The sequence below is a fragment of the Miniopterus schreibersii genome, assembly GCF_964146895.1.
Source record: "Miniopterus schreibersii genome assembly, chromosome: 2".
In the NCBI taxonomy this organism is placed as follows: domain Eukaryota; kingdom Metazoa; phylum Chordata; class Mammalia; order Chiroptera; family Miniopteridae; genus Miniopterus; species Miniopterus schreibersii.
The window spans coordinates 23,672,689-23,693,830 of NC_138102.1; the positions used below are offsets into that span (position 1 = coordinate 23,672,689).

Here is a 21,142-nt window from a genome sequence, read left to right on the forward strand (position 1 = left end):
TTAGAAGTAACATGGAACTTTCTTTAAACAATACAAACTCCCTTACTAGGAAAAACTTATACCAAAGACACAGAACTGCTTAATATTTATTCAAGATGGTTCAGGCTAGTTTGTTTTAAACGTTTAACTTCTGATGACATATTTGGCTCTTACTGGACACTTCATGAAAAATATCAAACCATGCTACAAATATCAATCAACCCTCCAAACAGCTCTGGGAGATGTCATTTTCCCATTTTTAAAAAACAGGTTTGGGTAAACAAGGAAATTCAATCCATGATTGTCCAAGGCTTCCTTCTGAATCAACACTGGGCTATTTCAACCCCCTCCTACCCTCCTTATCACATGTCTTCCTTATTAACCATTTAGCTATAACCCGGTAGATATTTTCAGAGCTGTTAGTTTTCCTAATTTTAAAATGTCATGTCAGTTTAGATTTCAAGAGTTTTCTTCTACTCAGCTCCCAAATTCCAGGTCTGAGCTCTAGAGGCTCGTTCCTTAACTCACGATCACAGTCAAGTGTCCTGTAACAGGGACGTGACCATGTCCTTACAAAGCACTGTCCACCTGTGGCATGCATACCCAAAGGGGCAAAGGAGATGCTTTTCATTGGCATGAGCTGGTAACCACCAACACAATCCCTTCCTGCCTGTTTACAAAAACTGTAGCTGCTACTCTGGGATTCCACCCCTACTGACCGATCTCAGGCAGCTGTAGCCAGCAGCCGTTCCACCCTCATGGGATGGTAGCTGGTGGCACCCACCACCATCCCACCCCAAAGTCACTGGAATGGGCATTTCCCACTCTGTGCAAAAAGTCAAAAGTTGGTACTTTTCATAGATGGCTGGCCTCTGATTAATATACATAGTCCTCAATGACCCACAGCAACCTTACTCTGGAATTCTTAAAGCCAAAAGAGGATGTTGTGAGGCTATTTTAGACATAATTATCTTTATCCTATATGTCATAGTTCAGTAGAAGAGTTTCTTCCCTAAACCAGAAAGAAAAAGCAAATACACCAAGTTTATTTCTGCATCAGCTCTTTCATCAGAGAGCAATATGATAGATCCTACATCAATTATACTGAAGGCAGGGGATGCTGAGCACTTTTCGAGCTCATGTTCATGCTGAGTATGACTCCACTGTTCTTTCTAAAGTGGCCACACCTGTTCCAAAATGCAAGAACCAAAACATTGCAAAGAAAATAGGGTATCCTCCAATTTACATTAGTCACCCTGCTGCTTTCTTTTCATTAGTGAAAATAATTTAAGAGTCAACTGTACTTTTGTTCCAGGCATATTTACAACAGTAGAGAAAAATCTATGTGCATCATTAAAAGTAAGATGAATTCATCCCATTCGTTCCCATGACCCTTTGGTGGTGGGGGAGGAGGGGCAGGCAGCACTATGCCAGTGGAGGGTGGTGATCTATGGACTCTTTCGTCCAATAGATCCATGAAATTAAAACAAAAACAAAAGAAAAACAACTGTTTTTATGAACTTGCATGAATGAATTGACCCAGATATAGATCCTCTAGAGGAGCTACATATATAGTTTTAAATTTTCTAGTAGTCGCATTAAAAAAATAAACAGGTGAAATTAATTTTAATAATATATTTTATTTAACTCAGTATATCCAAGATACTATCATTTCAACATATAATGAATATAAAAAATGACTAATGAGATGGTGGGAGAAATGGAAAGCTAAAGAACTGAGACAGACAGAAAGAGGAGGGAAAATGATTTTTAGAAAGGAAAAAGAGCTAAAAGGCGGACACACGGACCAAAAGAAGGGGACAAGAAAAGAAGAAGAAATTTCTTCCTAGGCACAGGATTCCCTCAGGCACACAGGCGCTCTCCCTGAACAGCCACAGCTATCTGATCACATCCTTTCTGCCATCAATATAGTCCTTGCTGAAGATCAACTTGGGATATTTATTGAGTGAGATTAAAGGCTCCCTATTTTTACAGCCCAAAGCTTCCAAAAATAAAAGGTAGAAAGGAGGTTCAAAGTATTTCAGGTAACCCGAGAGTCTATAAACTGTCTCTTTGAAAACTCTGTAGCTTTGACAGCCTGATCAATTTTTCTCTATTATATCACCTCTTGCTAGTCTAAGGCTGCATCAGAATTTAGAGACACTGACTAAATAGCACCTGTGTACAAATTCCATACCTTGGTGGGTTGTGCAGGAATAACCACTATTTTTCCTGCTTCCCTGCATCCATGCCCTTGGATAGTCCCTTCCCACACTGACTCTGGGTTGGACAGCAAGACAACAGCAGACATAACCCAGAGATTTGAAAAGTGCATGCCCATTGAGGCTTGTCCTCTCTTGTTGCACTCTGGAACCTTGAGACCATGGCATGAAGCAGCCCTGGCTAACCTACAGAGGATAAGAAGACGACATGGGGCAAAGATGCACCACTGCTGCTGAGGCCCTACACCAGCCAGCAAGACGACTGCCTGACATGAGTAAGGCCATCCCAGACCATGTGGCCCCAGCCAAACGGCCAGCTAACCACAGAGATCGGCCAGGCCAGCCCAAACCAGAAGAACCACCTAGGTGACCTATAAAATTGTGAGACAATAAATATTTGTTTTTCTAAGTATTAGGTGGCTTGTTAGGCAGCAAAAGCTCACTAATATACAATGTTCAAAAAGTCTATTACTCCATTCCTTTACTTTCAAATGAAACCTTTTAAGACTAATCTATCTTACTCTTAAAATTGACAATTCCATAAAAAATTTCAATTCTGATTACTATATTTACTTTACCTGTCATATCAACTATTGTTAATCAAACTAAAATGAAGCAGTGATAAAATTACTAAAATAATAAATGTTCTATTTATTTCATCCCGTCATTTCAAACAAATATCTGTGGCCTTCAATGCTACAATTATACATATGCTAAAGAAATGATTTCTCCATCCTAGCCCTTAGAGTGATTACACTGGCACAGTTCCTAGCTAGTCAGTCTGTCAATACTTCAGAAATGGATTAAGAGTACCAATTTATATGCATATGAACAGGGGAATCTAACTCAAAGAATAAACCATTTTTTCTTCAGCATTAATTTTTTTGTAAGCTAAAGAAAGATATACATAGTAGCAAACTTCAAGAGAGTTCTTTTTAAGACTTTAATAGCTAATTTAGCATAATTTTATAACATAATTTATATCAATACTATGGAAGTATTAATTCTATTTTAAGACTTATGTTAATGGAGTTGATTTTTTAAAAAGTATCTTAGAATTCTAGTAGGAAATTTTACCGTTGCCATACATTCCTAATAGTCGTCCATCTAACCAACATTTATTAAACGATTGCTTCCTGACATTATGAAACTCCCAAGCATTTGCAAGCTTTGTACAAAAGGCGTATGCCTTTGACTATAGCAGAAAACAGTGTAAATGACAGTTCTGCCTTCAAGAGGCTTACAATCTTATAGGAGATGTGGTAGTATACCGCATTTTCCATCCAAGGTTGGGACCGACTTAAGTTATATGTGGATTTCCTATTCTGCAGAGGGTTGGTGCCCCTAACCCCCACGTTGTTCAAGGGTCAATTGTACATAAACTTTCTATCAGATGAGAGAGTAATCAGTAAACATTCCAAAGAGTAAAAATTCATTCCAGTAGAAATCTAAGAAAAAAAGGAGAGACTTGCAGTTAAATTAATCAAGAAAGGCATCTTGGAGGAAGTGACATTTGAACTGAGCCTTTGCATGCTGATACGCTTTCAACAGCAAAAGGAGTTGAAAGAACATTATACAGAACCAATAACATAAGCAAAGACAGAGAAAAAGGGAAGATTTAATGTATATCTGGGGAATGGCTTGGATTCAGATTCCAGCTCTATCAATAGCTATTTTGACTACTAATAAAATTCCTTGATTTCTCCAATATCTATAAAATATCCAATCAGAGTATGGATATGGAATCTACAGCAAGATTGCCTGGGTTCAAATTCTAGCTTCATCACTTAGTAATTGTTTACCTTGGGCAATTACTCTCTCTTTGCCTCAGTTTCATCATCTTTAAAATGGGGATAATAATATACATACTTCATAAGGTTATTCAAATATAAATTAGTATACATTTGTAAAGCATATGATTAAGTAAACTCAGGCTTATGCATATACAGCAAGATAGAAACACAGATGTGTATGAATATAGATATAGCTATATCACCAAGGACAGCACCTGGTATGCAGTAAATGCTAAATATATATTTAAGTTTTTCCCCTCTTTCTGGTGTTCAGAGAATCACACTAGAGCAAAGGGTCAGACATGTTTTCATGTGCTCCAACATTAGCCTTCACTCAGTTAGGAACAGAGACTGTCCCTCCTCTACTTTGAAACTGGGGGATTCCTCCTTTCTCTTGGAGGTAACAATTCTGCACTTGCTAATATATTAGATGCTAGGCTTGAAAGTGCTAGACAGACACAGCATGGCTGCCAGATTCCAACAAAGGAGTACTAATGTCTTATGTAATAAATACACCTTAAACAGAAAAATAAGCATAGGCTAATTAAGTATAACCGGAACCTCTATAATTTATTAGTATTCAAGCTAATCTAAAACAAGAAACTTTAAATGTACTACAATTTGAGATTTTAGGATAAAAAACACACCATTAGATTTAAGGCCACAGTGATTAAAAAAGTAGGTTAAAAAAATCTTACTAATTCCAGTCTAATTTGACTTCAAGTAGTTATATATCCAAACTAAAAACACTTTTAAAAAAAAATACTTGTTTTTATTGATTTCAGAGAGAGGAACGGAGAGGGAGAGAGAAACATCAATCGGCTGCCTCCTGCACGCCCCCTACTGGGGATCTAGCCTGCAACCCAGCATGTGCCCTGAGTGGTAACTGAACCGGTGACCTCCTGGTGCAAGGGAACACACTCAACCAACTGAGCCACACTGGCCAGGTCTGAAAATACTTTTAAATGCAGTTTTATTACTTGAATCTATCAACAAAATGTTAAACTGAGTTCCCTCCATTTTTAAAATGAAAGTACTAATGACAGTTAACAAATGATACTAAAAAAACAACAAAAAAACACAGTAAACTGGTAAAAGTACTTGAAAATATTTTACTATGTTGAAATAAGTAAAATTTTCCTGTAGTCTTATACTATTGATTTAAAAACCTTTTTCAGAAATATTGCAAAGGTACATTTTACCCATCACAAACCAAACTTTATTGCCAATTCTGCATTGGTGGATAGAATCTGAATTAACGAGCTATTGTGAACTGCTAATCATAAATGCCCACTTCTCAATTTACTCCATCTAATTGCAGGAAAAATATTAAGAAACAGGCAACATGCTATTAACTTCCAAAATCTTTTGGTACTTTAGTACCAAACAGTAATTTGTTATTTCAATCCACACTGCTTCACATGCAAGTTTACTTCAAGAACACCTTCAAACATTTTTAGGGTAAGGGCTACCCTACTTCTAACCTGAAATTTAAGACTTTTGAGGAAAAGAGGGCTGTAGAAGAGTATTTTAATAGAGCTGTACTGCTGTGTTCATTCAAATCCCAACTCCACCACTGACCAAAAATGCACATACAGCAATCAGAACAGTACTTAGAAGAATTTTTAAAATACATATTTTTTAGCTGTATAAAGTAACAGTGAAGGGGAATTTCCTGATTGAAACACCTGTATGAGGTAGTTACAGGATCTATTTGGGGTTTTAGGTTCTCTATCTTATTTCAGGCAGGTAGGGAACTTGGCCCAAAGTTGCACAGGAACAGCCCAAAGCCACCCACTTTACTATTAATAATTTCAAATATGTTCTCAAGGCTCCAGCTATTCCACTCTCAAGTCCCCAAGCATTTAGAAGACTTGTTTGAAGGGAAGATAGATACCCGAATGTGTGGTAGAACACAGCACTTGTTACCAATTTACCAAGAGTCTTGAAATCAAGAATTTATTCTCTAGTCCTAGTTGGTGTGGCTCAGTTGGTAGGGAGTCGTCCCATGTACCAAAAGGTCCCCAGCTGGATTCTCTGTCAGTGCACAGGCCCAGGTTGCAGGCTCCACTACGGTGGGGGGCATACAAGAGGCAGCCAATCAGTGTTTAGTTCTCACCTTGATTTTTTCTCTCTCTCTCTTCTCCTGTCCCTTCGTTCTTAAAAAAAAAATTTTTTAAATCTCTAATTAATTTTTAATAGTTTTGCTGTAAGTGGCTGTGGTCTGCTCCCAACCAAGATAAACTGAGAAGTGGTCACTTTTAGGGTAAGCAGTTCAAAATCAACCTCACACTAAGAACTTCAATATTCTTTATTATTATTATTTTTTAATATATCTTTATTGATTTCAGAGAGAGGAAAGGAGAGGGGGAGAGAGAGATAGAAACATCAATGATGAGAGAGTCATTGATTGGCTGCCTAGCCCGCAACCCAGGCATGTGCCCGGACTGGGAACCCCGATCGCCTGGATCCTAGGTCGACGCTCAGCCGCTGAGCCATGCCCAGCCGGGTGTACTTCAATATTCTTAAGGGATTCTAACTCCACTTGGCTTCAAGAACCCAATTGGTGGCTAGTTCCTTCAGGGGGTATAGACTGTTCTCTTGATAAATGTACATAGTTGCATCTCTCAAGCACCAAGTATTCATTTTAAAAAGTGCTCCAATGAGTGCTCATTTTCAAAGTAGCAGCAATAAGCAAAACGAAAACAAAAAAAAAGAAGGCTCAACAACTCAGCTCTAAGAACTATAATAGCCCAGTAATTATACTAACCCACGAGGCCATCCTCAGAAACAGCAAAGACCAGTTCCTTTACAGAGGCTGGACCACAAAAAGAAACGGACAAACAGTACCAGGGTATCTGTGGTTGACTGCAGACCATGAAATAGACAACTATGTATTTTAGATCTAATGCTCCCATTGTAAGAATTGATTTCTTCTTTTTGTTGACATTATACTCTTGTTTCTGTTTGTTTTTTTCTTAAATGCTCTTAAAAATGACTAAAAATTATTCTTTTTAGTTTTGCAAGTTGAGATCCTTTCTTGTAAACCACATTTAAAGGAGGAGCTCTTGATAGAGCCGGATTTCTTTAAGGCTTAAAAAAACCTCTCTTTTTAAGTAAGATGAATGGAATCATAAAAGGGTAGCATGTTAATAAATTGCAACTATCATTCTGATTTTGAATAAGAAAAACCTTGTCCTTATTATTCAAGCTTAAAAGATACAACATTATAAAATATTAAGTGGCCAGTTAGACAAAGGGTATTCTATTTGTTCATACACAGTATATCACAACAAGGTACACCCAAATCACCACATCAGACTAGTACTCACTGTTTTTTGTATAAGTGTTAAACAAGCTATCTCTTTTTCTACGTATAGGGGTGGGTCAGTGTCCAGGAAAAATAATTAATATAATCCAAAACATTCCCAAAAGCACGAGAGCAGATACTAAATTAATCTCTTTCGAAATCATCTTTAATTCTGGATGCTGAAGAAACAGGAACAGTAAGTCACATTTAAGTCATGATTCTTTAGAATGTATTGGACAATTTCTGAGACACACTGAGAAAAAAAAAAAGTATTAAAAATAGCCAAGAGAGGGACTAGGCAGTAGCTAAAACATAAAGGCCAGGGGTGAGATCAAAATTAGAAACATATAATGTCTGGTGAACTGTCCATATAAGGGTATCTTTAAATCAGTAACTAAGTAAGGATAATCCACTGGGCAAAATAAACAGCTGCCATCATCAGAACGGCTGGTTCTCCATCTCTCATTCAGAAATCTCTCCAGAGCCCCAGGAGACAAGTATGACTTTATGCTTCCATGCTCAATAATGCTCAACAATGTTGGGAGGTATTTTCAAAACTGGTTTCAACTTTCCTGGTCCCAGATGAGAAACTTCAAGTACTTGGATCTTTCCTTTTTATGAAAGTATGAAAAAGCAACAGTAGAGGGAAAAGCGCGGGCTGAGCATTCCTCACCACATCTAGTGTGCCATGTTTACCTACGTTCCCCTACCCCATGGACACCCTGCCGCCAGGGGAGGCTGCTGTTTGCTGTTCTCTTTCCTTCTTCACTGAACTCACGGGGAGTCTTAACCTGGTGCCGAGCACTCGATAATTGAAATAAAAAGGACCCTACCTTCTAGGAGTTCAGAGTAGTGTGGAAGATAGATACACGAATAATTCTAATACAGTGCAGGGCTTATAACAGAAGTTTGTACAGAAGTAAGGGCTGCAATTCTCTTTGGGGCTTGGGGAAGATTTTGCTATGGAAATGACCAGGCAGAGAAAGGGTGAAAGGTATTTTAGGCAGAGTGATCAGTGCAGGCAAGAGCTCAGAGGCAGGAAACAACACGGCATGCTCTGAAAATAGCAAAATAAGAGTATGTGTCTCTAGTGTAAGTAATGGGATGTGAATGAGAGAAGAGGTAGGAGGAGATTAAGCTGAAAAAGTAGATTGGCGCTAGGTTGCCGAGGTCCTTACGTGCCAGGCTAACACTTTAGCCCATTATCCTGTAGCCCTGGGGCTCTCAACTCTGGCTTCACAATAAAATCTCTTGGGAAGCTTTACAATGAAATATTGATGCCTGGCATTTGTTAGTATCAATTAATTGGTCTAGGATGAAGCATCAGTACTTTTTAAAAAGCTTCCCATGTAATTCCAGTATGTGGTCAGGGGTGAGAACCACCGCTATAGGCAACAGGAGTCAACACAATTGTGTAAATAGGATGATGATGTAACATGTGAAAAAAAATGTCATGGGCAATATTGTAACAGGTAGATTAGAGCACAGGCTAGGGAGCAACGTCCGTTTATAGGCTAATGAGCACAGGTGAGAGATAAGAGTCTGCTGGCAGTTACTAACATTTTATGGGTCACTGACCTGTACGAAAGGCTAAAGCCCTTCCCTTAGGAAAAATACACATCAGAAAATGTACATATATTTTCTGGGCAGTATGAATCTCTTTAAGTAATTGATTCAAGTTAAGAAACCCTGCCCAGCCAGGTATCAGGAGGTTATGGTTTGATTCCAGGTCAGGGCACATGCCCAGGTTTCGGGCTTGATCCCCAGAAGGGGGCATGCAGGAGGCAGCTGATAGATGATTCTCTCATCACTGATGGTTCTCTCTCTCTCCCTTTCCCTTCCTCTCTCTGAAATAAGCAAAAACATATGTGTATTTTTAAAAAGTTAAGAAACCCCAGTGATGAGAAAGAGCAGAGCCTTTTGAGGTAGAATCCACAGCGTCGAGGACTTTCAGGTGAGGGGAAAGGAAGTAAGGGTGACACTACCATTCATTCCTAGCTTCAGAGTTAGAAATAACAGGTATTGTGCACTTAAGTGTCAGGAATCATAGCGAGCGCTCAACATGCACTTATCTCACTGAATTTTCCCAATTCTGTAAGCCAGGTTGCTATCATACCTATTTCATAATTGAAGAAACTGAGATTTGTATACATTAAGTAGCTTGTCCAAGGCTACATGGTGATAAGTGCTGGAGGAAGAATTTAATCCCAGAGAGTATGACTCCAGAGTTTGCTGTATTAACCTCTTTCCACACTACCTCTGGCAGGTAGTCCCCATTAATTAGAAAGAGGAGACTGGAGGAATAAAGCAGGAGTAGGTTTAGGATGAGGTTAGTTTAGGGGTAGGGATATAAAAAAATAGTTTTAGACATGTGTTCAAGTCAGTACAAAACATAAAGATGACAATATATGTTAAATCAGAAAAAAATAGAAGGGAGCTCAAAAGGTGAGAGCAGCAGATACGGTAATAGAAGGTTTACGGAGCTCTCTCCACGTGCCTGGCACCGTGCTAAGTGCTTTCTCAGTGGTGTAAGCGCTATCATCTTCTTTCCTTTACAGCTGAGGACACAGACATGGCAGATCAGGGACACGCAGCCAGTAAGTGGGGGAGCCCATCTTCTTAGCCCCTAAACTAGATCTCTCTGGCACTGTGAAAAGAAGTGGAAACCATGGTGTCACAAGTGGCAGCAGCTCCCAATCTGCTCTAAGATCCAGAATTTTTTTTCTTTGAAGCTTTATATACTAAAAAATTGACAATATTTATCCAGTTTCATAACCTAAAGGATTTTTATATTGTTTCAATTATTTAATGATAAATAGGTGATATCTCTGTCTCCACCAATTTAAATATCAGAGATACATTTTCATAGGAAATATGCAAACTTAGGTGCAAACCTATGTAAATGACAAATTCCATACAGTGTTATCATCAAAGTCAGAATTCAGAACAATCAGTCTACTGGAGATAGTGTCTTGTGTTTCCTGAGGCCACAAGGAAGCCAGGAAGTGGTAAAATTTCCTTTTTTTATACTCTTTTTGTAGTTTGAAATTAATGTGGTTTTGGTGGAGGAGGGTCAATGAAGGGAAAAGGGGGACATCTGTAAAACTTCCAACAATAAAGATAAGTTAAAAAAACTACCACCACACTCCATAAGTCTAGTTACTTCACCTTTAACGGTGGAATAATTTATGCACTGCAGTTTCAGGTAAAAGCCTGTTATATTTCAACATTTAAGCATCTTTAAAATACCTGTACTAAAAATGACATAGCCTGTGAGTCAAAAGCATTTCTTCTATAAAAGTACAATATTATCCTATAATTTTCTCCTGTTTTAGAATTAAAGTACCTGAGAGAAGAAATATAAAATTCCAATTAAAAGAGTCTTGAACTACTGTTGCACAATCTTTCACTTAAGAGCAAGAATTCCTTCTACAGCCCCTATTCCAGTCACCTGCCTCTACGCTTGAAGGGCTCCACTGATGGGAAGTCACTCTTTTCTAGGGCAGCCCACCTCATTACTGGAGAACTCTCACCAGAGCTCAGATGAAATCCAAATTCTTTGCCTTGTAATTTTCATTCATTCATACAAACATTGACTGAGCACTCCTTTGCCCCACCATAAACAAATTCTACATACCACCCTCTGCTCTTCCTATTCCCCATTTCTATGGGGTTGCTACTGTCTTTCTTTTACACCCTCTCCTTCAGATCCAACAACCAAACACCTTCAGCAGTGGTTCCTCATGTGACATCCCTTCTCAGTCCATCACTATCCTTGTCTCCCTCCTTTGCCAATGGCTCACCTAAAATGTGGGTTCACAGACGTAAACACAATTCATCAAATGTGGCCTAACTAGCTCAGATTTTTAACAGCCACATTATAGAGATGCTCATATAAGCCTGTGGTCAAATAAATTCCTAGCTCTTTTTCATCTTAGGTGCATCTGAGATTTCCCTCCACCCCCAAGCATTCCTCAACTCCTGCAAAAGGCTTCTCCTTGGTATATTTCATCTTGCTAATATTAGAACATTATTACAACCTATTCAGATTTTTCTGAATAGAGTCTGCTATCTATGGTATTAGTCATTTCTTCTAGGTTTGTCATCTTGAAATGAAGTAAACTTATTTCAATCCAGATATTTATAGAAAGAGGGCATTGTTATTAAAAATATGCTATCAATGGGAACTCAAAGTAATTTACAGATTCTCTGGACTAAGTACTACTCTCTGATACATACGTTATCAATTTTTTGTTCATTTGTACACAGTTTTATGATCAATATCAGACGGCTCATGGACCTCCATGAAGCCCATCCACTGGCTTCCTACTAAGGTGCCCTACCTTAGGGATTCTAGTACCTGTGAAAAACATTTCTGGTCACTAGAATTCATTAATATCCATTTTAAAAATAATTGATTCTCCTATCTAATGTCCAACTTAATACCCAAAAGGAACCAACTAACTTGAAATCGACTGACATTAACTCACTCGTTCTATCAGAGAAGGTATCCAGAAACTAAGAAATCTGGCCAAAACCAAAGCACAGATTATAAGAACACTTTAGAAACAAAGCACAAGTACCTACAGTTATATATATCAATATATGAATTGCACCACTGTTTGTAGTGGGGGAATAAAAAACAAGAGAAAACATTCTAGATGTTCATTCACAGGGAAAGAGTTGAACAAATTATGGTATATTGAAAACTTTATTTATTTTAAAACCAAGAGTCAGACCTATTATCTATTGACCTCAAGAAATATCCATGATCTATTTAGGAGGAAAAGCAAGCTTCAGAATAATGCATAGAATATAATCCTATTTTAAAAAGAAAAAATTCACAGACCTTCTATTGTTAAAAGTGCATTTATGAATACAGAAAAATGTGTGGAAGAATTCACATCAGGCCATGAACATGGGTGGAGGATTCTTTTTTTATTCATCCTTGCATACTTTTACTTTTTACAAGTAAATACTGCTTTTACAAAGTAAAACATTAAAATTTTTGAAAAAAGGGGAAAAAAACTAAATAAAGGCTGACAATAGGATCTATCAATAAAGACTCAGTTCTCTTACTCCATCTCTCCTACAGGTTTTCTAAACAATTTCCCAAAAAGTTTCCCACCCATAGTACGTCCTGGATGAAACCTAACTTCCTTTTTGACTTCCAGTGATTCTGAGTTTCTCACTGTCTTGGGTGTTTATCTCTACTTCTTAGGCACTCTTCTGTTAGACATATTAAAGTTGTATTATATAGTGTAAATGTGTCCACAATTCACAAGTGTGCTTTTTCCCCCTTTGGAAAATATACATGTCAGCAGAGCCATGAACAAAAGGTATGTGGAATCTACGCTAGTCCACAAAATGCCTGCAGTCCAAGCACTATCAAGTCTCAAGTGAAGAAATATGAGCATAGAAGCCGTTCCTGTTGGCTCAGTGGTTCTCAACCTTGGCTGAACATTAGAATTACCTGGAAGCATTTTAAAAAATACCAGTGTCAGGGTGCCACTTCCACAGATTGTAGTTTAACTGGCTTGGGCCTAGGTGCTTATTTTAAAAGCTTTCTACATTATTTGAATGGACAGTGTTCCATTTCATCCTATTCCTTCCTTCTTCCAAATTTTTACAAAAAGCTTTTCCTTTATCAATTAAGGCTAGTAGATACATTTGGGAAAGCCAAACTGATCAATCAGCTAATACCATAATTTATATTGTCCTATGTTGACTTTTGATGCCTGACTTAAAGTTACTTAAGTCTATGGCTATCATAATCAGGAGCCCTTCACATGTCAAAAGAGTATTTGTAGCCTCACCTTAATAATCATTTATCATTTATTAATCTTGGAGACAATGATTTTATAAAACATCTTAGGACCTCAAACATTATGTTGGGGGGGGGAGTGTCAATAATGCCCTGCCGATTATTTAAAATGTTGCTGAACATTAGTCAATTAATAGATTTCCTAATTTTTTGTGCTAAGCTTTATAAGTTTTTAAAATATTCATCATCACATTGCAAAGAATTGATAAAAAAACAAAAACCATACTTGAAATATTTCCCCCACTCAAATTTAGTACACTAGAACAGTAGGATACCCCACAAGAGAAACATCAAACTAAGAAATTCATTAACAAAATGAAATATTTATTAGTACATATAATAATACAGTGAAGACAGGATTCTATACTTTGAACTCATGCTGCAAGTTATGCAAAAATATATTTTAAAACAAAGGACAATTATATTATTTATAATGGCTGGCATTAAGAGATAATATCTACAAGTGCAGACAGATGAGCATGTATTTTCTAGGACGCTTACAACGGTCCATTAAAGTTCTGACCCAGGAGTTGCATTCCTACACATTTACCCTAGCAAAATGAAAGCTTAGGTCCATACGAGAAACCTGGACACAAATGTTCACAGCAGCTTTATTGGCAATAGCCAAAAATCAGAAACCACCCAAATGTCCTTTCAATGGACAAATGGTTAAACTGCAGTACATCCTACCAGAAAGAGCACTCAGCGTAAAAAGGAATGAACCACTAAAACTTGTGACAACTTGAGTGGATATCACAGGCACTATGCTAAGTTTTTTAAAAAAGCAAGTCTCAAAAGGCCACATACTGCATGATTCCACTTATATAATATTCTCAAAATGACCAAATTATGATGCTAGAGAACCGAATAGTGGTAACCAAGGGTTGGGGTGGTTTATAAAGGGCTAGCAAGAGAAAGCCTCGAGTTGATGGGTCAGTTCTATGTCTTGATTGTGGTGGTTACACAAATCTATACATGATCAAACTGCACAGAACTATATATACACCACACACACACACACACACACAAATGAGTGCATATAAAACTGGAGAAGCCTGAATAAGCTTGTGGGTTGTACCTAGGTTGATTTTCTGGTTTTGATCTTATACTATAGTTACCTTTAGGGGGATCTGATCAAGGATACATGGGACCTCTCTATATTTCTGCAATTTCCTGTGAATCTGTAATCATTTCAAAACAAAAAGTTTTTTAAAAGTTTGAGAAAAACCTGAAGGTGGTCTTTTATTTAAGACACATAAATCATTATTCTTTTTTAAAAATTGAATTTATTTGGGTGACACTGGTTCGCAAACCCATACAGATTTCAAGTGTACAAATAAAGCATCATCTGCACCCTGTATCGTGCACCCACTGCCCAAAGCAAAGTCTCTTTCCGTCCCCATTTTCCACCCCTTTGCCCACCTCCCCCTCCCCTCCCCATTTCCCTCTGATTATCACCACACTGTTGTCTGTGTCTGATGTTTTTAAATCTCTTCACCCCCAACAACCTTCCCCTCATTTTTCTTAATCTAAGTGAAAGTGTAAACAAGTAAAGAGGAAAGATAAAATATAAGGCTAGAGAGAAAATGATGACTGGAATCGCTCATTTAACACAACAAACCAATGAGGTGGCTGCTAATCAATATCCTCACTTTTCAGATGAGGAAACTGAAAGTCAAGACATTCAATTACGGTCACACAGTTGGCAAGCAGCAATGATGTCAAAATTAAGACCATTTCAAAGCAAAGAGGATTTTAAGAAAAAAAGTACCATTACTGTAACAACCAAGTGTTTAAAAGTGACTTAAAACAGGAAGGTGGAATGCTACAGAAGTAAATCACAGCACCCTGCAGAATATGTCTCCCAAGAACTTACGTCCATGATACACATTAGCCTAGGATAACTGAATGCACTTGACCAGATGTGTATTTGAAACTGTGGTTATTTTTTATTAATCTTTCAACTTTTGCTTAGAAACAAGAAGAAAAGTAACACTGATTACTCCTCTTTAAACGGTATTTGCTGAATAAAAATAAGTAGATGAAAGTGAGCCAAAATTAGAAAATAATACAAACAGGCTACTCAAAATGAGAAGAAAATAAAGCTGATTGACTATCACAAAGCCTATTCACAAATGAGAAAAGGCTACAACATTGTCAAATGCAAGGCAGAAAAGTCTAAATTAGGTTAGAATAAAACATGAATCTGCATATAATGAACAATAGAGCTAGCAAGATGAATATTTATTTGTAATAAAATACTTTTAAATGAAATCATAGTTAAGACTGGTTTCAGTTTGGCTTAGAAAAAGCAAAAGGGAAGTTTCTGCCCTTCTGTATCATTCCATCTCCAATACAGATTATTACATATTTAACAGCAGCCCAAAAACAGGCAATCGTTTATTGGATAAACTCAATGCAAGTAAATGGGTATTTAAAATGAAATTTGCTATTCCGGTTGTAAAGCCTCTGAGAGAAGGGTTTTTTTCTAGAGAGAAATAGCAACTCAATTTGAATTTGAAAGATCCAGTAAAACTTCAGGAAAAGACAAATTTAAAACATTGGGAGTATTAATCACCCTCTTAAACTGTAGACAATCAAGTAACCCACTTTGTGTGCTGCTTGAAGAAAATAGAGTAATTGCAGTCAGTTCTGTCCTGAGGATCATCTCTGAAATCAAAGGTGTTCTTTCCCCATCAGTTATCTTCCTAAAAGCAAACAGTGATGTCAACATGTTGGTTTTTAGAAGCTCTGTAAATCACAACTCAGAAAGCAACATGCAGGAATTTTACTCGAGACTCAACAATTTACAGAAGATTGGAGTGAAATGGCCACACAACTCTATTCCCATCCATGGCTTTGGTTAATACAGTAAAATCTGAAAAAAAAATTCTTGTCATCACATGTCCTTGGAATTTCTTCCTCACAAAGGGCCAAAAAGCAAATATAAAAAGTTAGAAGATATCTATCATATACTCTTTATGAATTTCTCTGCCTCTGAAGACATCACATGTGGTTTATTTTTTCCAGGTAGGACCCTAATACGTTATTTTGATATGTCATAATGTATGCCATTTTTGCATGGTAGAAAGATATACATTAGAATCTCTCTATAGTCCCTGGAGAATTATACCAAAAAAGTACATTTTTAGTAATGCCAGATTATAGTTCACAGTGAATACAAACTTTGGAAGTTTTCATAACTATCCTTGAATAGAAATGTTTCTAAGGTATGATGATGACAACTGTGGCTGTGCTTTGAAAAAATATTTTTAAAAAATATATTGAAATATTTAGATGACACAATTTAATAACTGGGTGGGATATGTTTTAAAATAACATGGTGTGGGCGAGTGGGTAGGAGTTTAAACAAGATTGGCCACAAACTGATAAAGCTGGGTAATGGGGACATAGAGATTAATTATATTATTTGTCTTCTTTGGCATTATGTTTGAAATTTTCCAACATAAAAAGTTTTGTATTTCCTTACACAGGATCTAAAATATACCCATGTAACAAGAAATTCTGAGATTTATGCAGAAATCCAGATTTTTAAAAAATGTTTTTATTGATTTTGAGAGAGAGAGAAAGGGAGAGGGAGAAGGGGAGAGAGAAACATTGATCGGCTGCCTCCTGCTCACCCCCTACTGGGGATCGAACCTGCAGCCTGGGCATATGCCCTGACTGGGAATCGAACCAGTGACCTCTTGGTGCATGAGTTGAGGCTCAACCACTTAGCCACACCAGCCAGGACAGAAATTCAGATTCTTGAATGCTTCTGCTACTGCATATTCCCAGGCAAATCATCTCACCTGACAGTACCAGTTTCCTTTTTCTAAATGCAGAATGGTACATGATTCCTAAGGTTGCTTCCAGTTTTTACTCATTGAGAATGCTGTTTTGTTTTACCGAGTTGAGTTTAAATTCAGCATATTAACTGTCTATAGTCACTGAAAAAAAAACAGTGGCAATTATAAACACTCCACTATTTCCCAATGATATAGTGAAAATGCTCACTCCTCAGAAATCTATTTGAGAATCTTTAAGAGATTACACATATCACAAAATGTAAAGTGAGCAGTCTCCTTAATACAGCAATTTTTCCCGAATAAACTATCAAACAATATTGCATAAATATATTTTTTGATGACTGCTCACTCATCACAGAATTGTTTATAAGAGTAACAAATGTAACCAAATTACCCTCTTAATAAGGGACTAGTTAAATATATTATGGCATACTCTTATAATGTAATGCCATGCAGCTATGCAGAAAATAAAGATATTCATTCACAAGGATAGGAGTATGGCAAAGGGACACAGGAACCAAATGAAAGAGCTCCCAATGGCCAACGTGGCAACAATTAGAGCAACAACCTTGTATTGGATTATAACTCAAAGTATAAATATCCATTCGCCTTTACTGATATAAATGATTGAATAAATAAATGGGGGAGCACAGCTAAATCTCACAAGCAGCATTCCAAATAATATATGCAGACAATGCCTCTGCCCTCAAGGAGGTGGAACATAAGTCCCCATTTCTTAAGTGTGAACTTCCTTCCCAAGAGTACAAGATGGAAAAAAAGAGAAAAAAGTAACGACAGTAGAGAAACCTGACAAACGCTACCTCAGCCAGGACATCAAGGTCAACATCAACAGTGGTAAGGCATGCAGATAGCATGCACCCTTGAAACAATGTGATGAAAATGGCACTTTGCCTCTGTGGTCTCCCCTCCCCAAACACACCACCCCAGTCTAACCATGAGACAAATCCTGATGGGGGGGCACATTCTACAATATCTGACCAGTACTCCTCAAAATTGTCAAGGTCATAAAAAAACAAGGAAAGAAAAACTGTCAGAGTCAAAAAGAGCCTAAGGAGACCTGATGGCTAAATGTAGTGTGGAATCCTGGATGGGATCCTGGAACAGAAAAGGACATGAGGTGAAAACCAAGGAGATCTGAGTAAGTATGAACTTTAGCTAATACGTGTCAATATTGGTTCATTTATTGTGACAAACATATCACACTAAGTGTAAGATATTAATGATAGGGGAGACTGGGGGTTCTCTGAACTATCTTTGCAATTTTCCTACAAGTCTAAAACTGTTCTAAAATAAAAAATTATTTATATAAAATAAAAAGGGAAATTTTAAATGAAGATATAAACTTATGATGTGGAATGATGGCCCATATATAATAAGAGTTATTACACAACAGACATGTGATGAACATATTTTTGTTTTTAAAATATACATACATGTAGTTATACACCAAAAAGTCTGGAAAACTATCCATTAAAATCTTAATGTCTCAGTGGTAGAATTACTAGTGATTTTCACCACCCCCTGTTATGCTTTTCAGTTATTATCTGGTTTTGTGCTTTCACTAAGCATTGATTACTTTTAATACTGAGCCCCATTACTTCTATAATCAGGAACAAAGTTATTTTATTTTGGGAAAAAATGAGATGTACAGCATGAAATAGCTCAAATTACTATGCATTTATAAAACCACTAAAATTTACTTTTTCAAGGGGAAATATTTTTAAAGGCAGTATAGAAAAGTGATTTCATCACACCTAGAGTAAAATCCTGTTTTCACCATTTACTATCAGTGTGACCTTCAGTAGTTCAATAACCTCCTTCAATTTCTCCATCTTTATAGTGGGGAAAATGTAATGCTCCCAACAAGCCTACTGATCTGCAGAACTGCCCTAACATTTATTTATTTATTTATCAATATAAATACATATTACATACTACATATGAATATATATTATATAAAATATATTCCATAACATCAAATTGTTAGAAAATTATATAAGTAGTAGCAAAGAGTTCAATGTATGTCAAGAGCCTGAGCCTACTGAGGCTCTATAATGGTTACTGTTACTGAGATGAATAATAATTTAAAAATTTAAGAAAAATAAAACACTATCAGGAAAAAAATTAGTTTCTCAAAGAATATAACAGGGAGCAGTGAAAGAAAAAACCAGTACCTCAGCTCATTCTACATCATCTGTAGCAGTTTCCCAAACATCTCTGCAAACTAGATATTCATTATGGTGATTAAACATGTTGTCAAGATGCCCATAGGACTACAAAGAATCTTCCAGAAAAAAGACGTGAAAGCCACTTTTTTAACCATAACCAACTTAAACTAAGTTTTGGAATATTAATACACCAAGTCTCCCTTTCTATGGAAATACTATTTCCCTATCTATGAGTATAAAGGCAATACAAATGAACACCAGCCATAAAATACAAACTAAACTTCTTTAAATCTCTTAACTGTAGCTATGAACTTTAATAAACAGCTTTTACTCAAGACATATATTTTGATCCTTATCAAAATTCTGGGCTGGGAGTCTATCTCAATAATATTTTTAAATTACCCCAAGTACAACCCTTACAACACACAAAAATTGCAATACAATAGACAAGTCTAATCACACTATGAATTAGTGAACTTTTATAACAAAGCCAAACCCAGGTCAGAAGAATCCATTTGATTCAAGTGAAAAGTTTAACCAACCTAATTTATCATAAGGTCGAGGACACAGACCCCTATTTTAAAGACCTGCTAATTTAGGAAGAAATTAATCAACATAAACAAAATAACAACAAATCACTATGTCAATTTTTTCTACTACATTAGAATATGCACAATGTTCAGTTTGGTTGTTAAAGGAAGTTAATTTAAACACCTTTTAAAATAACAAAAACATAGACATATTCCAGGAACTATATTCAGGTTGGTATACACAACCCAGTGTTGGGATTACAACTATACAAAGACTGATTTTACAACATACTCCAAAGCTTCTGTACCCAGCAGTAAGTCTTACTCTAACTCTCCTAAAAGCAGTCATTACAGAGACCTATTCCGATGATGTCATTTTTGCTGAACACTTTAGAAGCCTGGAGCTCGCTTTTGTCAAATATGCTTAATTGTAGCAAATTTTAAATTCTCTGAGAACAGCTATGATTTATGGGAAGGAACAATTGTCATTCAGAACTACTTTTGGCAAACAGATCAAGCTAAATAAACTTCTGGTTAAAAAAAAAAGAGGGGACTGACTACAAGGTTTTTAATAAGGTTTTCTTAAAAATTATCAAAGCAAATTTAAAATGGGAATTCCAAGCTTTTGAGTAGCAATGGTATCTAGGTAATGAGTATATTCCTATACAATGTTCTCTATTGTATTAGTTCTCTAATCCCAGAACAATCCTATACTTAGCACATCTACACAAATTTCTTGTTAGTAGCTTAACTGTGGTTCTGATGTTTTTACTAGCTGCTCATGAGTGGTGAATATCACAGTACTATTACTAAACCATTAGACATTCCTCTAGCTTCAAGATACCCAACAACTACCATCATAATTAAGGAAGGCTCAGAAGAAGGAATACTCAATATGATCAGTATCAATTTATAGGGTTACTCTTAAAACTTAGACACTACATTATGTGATGTATAGGGTCTTTCTTTTTTAAGTTTAATAAAGCTATACATCTGCACTCACATTAGTCTGCCTCCGGTTCAGACACACTATAGAAACTAAATTACAGGACAGCATCACATTTATAGTATATACAAGGATAAAAGAAAAATATAAGACAGTGTAAAGCATCAACAGCATAAAATAAAATTTTGCCAAAAAGCTTCCTTTTCATTACACTATGACTACAGAGTCCAGAGGGGCAAGACCATACAATTCATACGTTTTCCCACACAAGAAACTAACACAGTCAGTTGTTAATGGCATTTTGAGAATGTTACAGTATAATTACAAAATGACACAGGTTAATATTTAAGGAGAATCAAATCTCTTAGAATAAAATAAATATTTATAAGATTCAGTTTCTGTTTTGTTAAACATTAAAGAAAGTCTTGGAACTTAAAAGGAAACATAAAAACAAAGATGACCTAGTTAAACAAATTCCTGATACGGTTTATTATTTTAGGGGACCTTTTACCTATAAATGTTAAAGCATGTGGTTTGTGG

The 21,142-nt window shown here is 36.5% G+C and overlaps 1 protein-coding gene across 6 annotated transcripts in view; it reads right to left on the reverse strand.

Moving 5' to 3' along the window:
• SLC20A2 (solute carrier family 20 member 2) overlaps positions 1 to 21,142 on the reverse strand; it is a 96,184-nt gene that overhangs the window by 66,827 nt on the left and 8,215 nt on the right. The window lies entirely within an intron of this gene.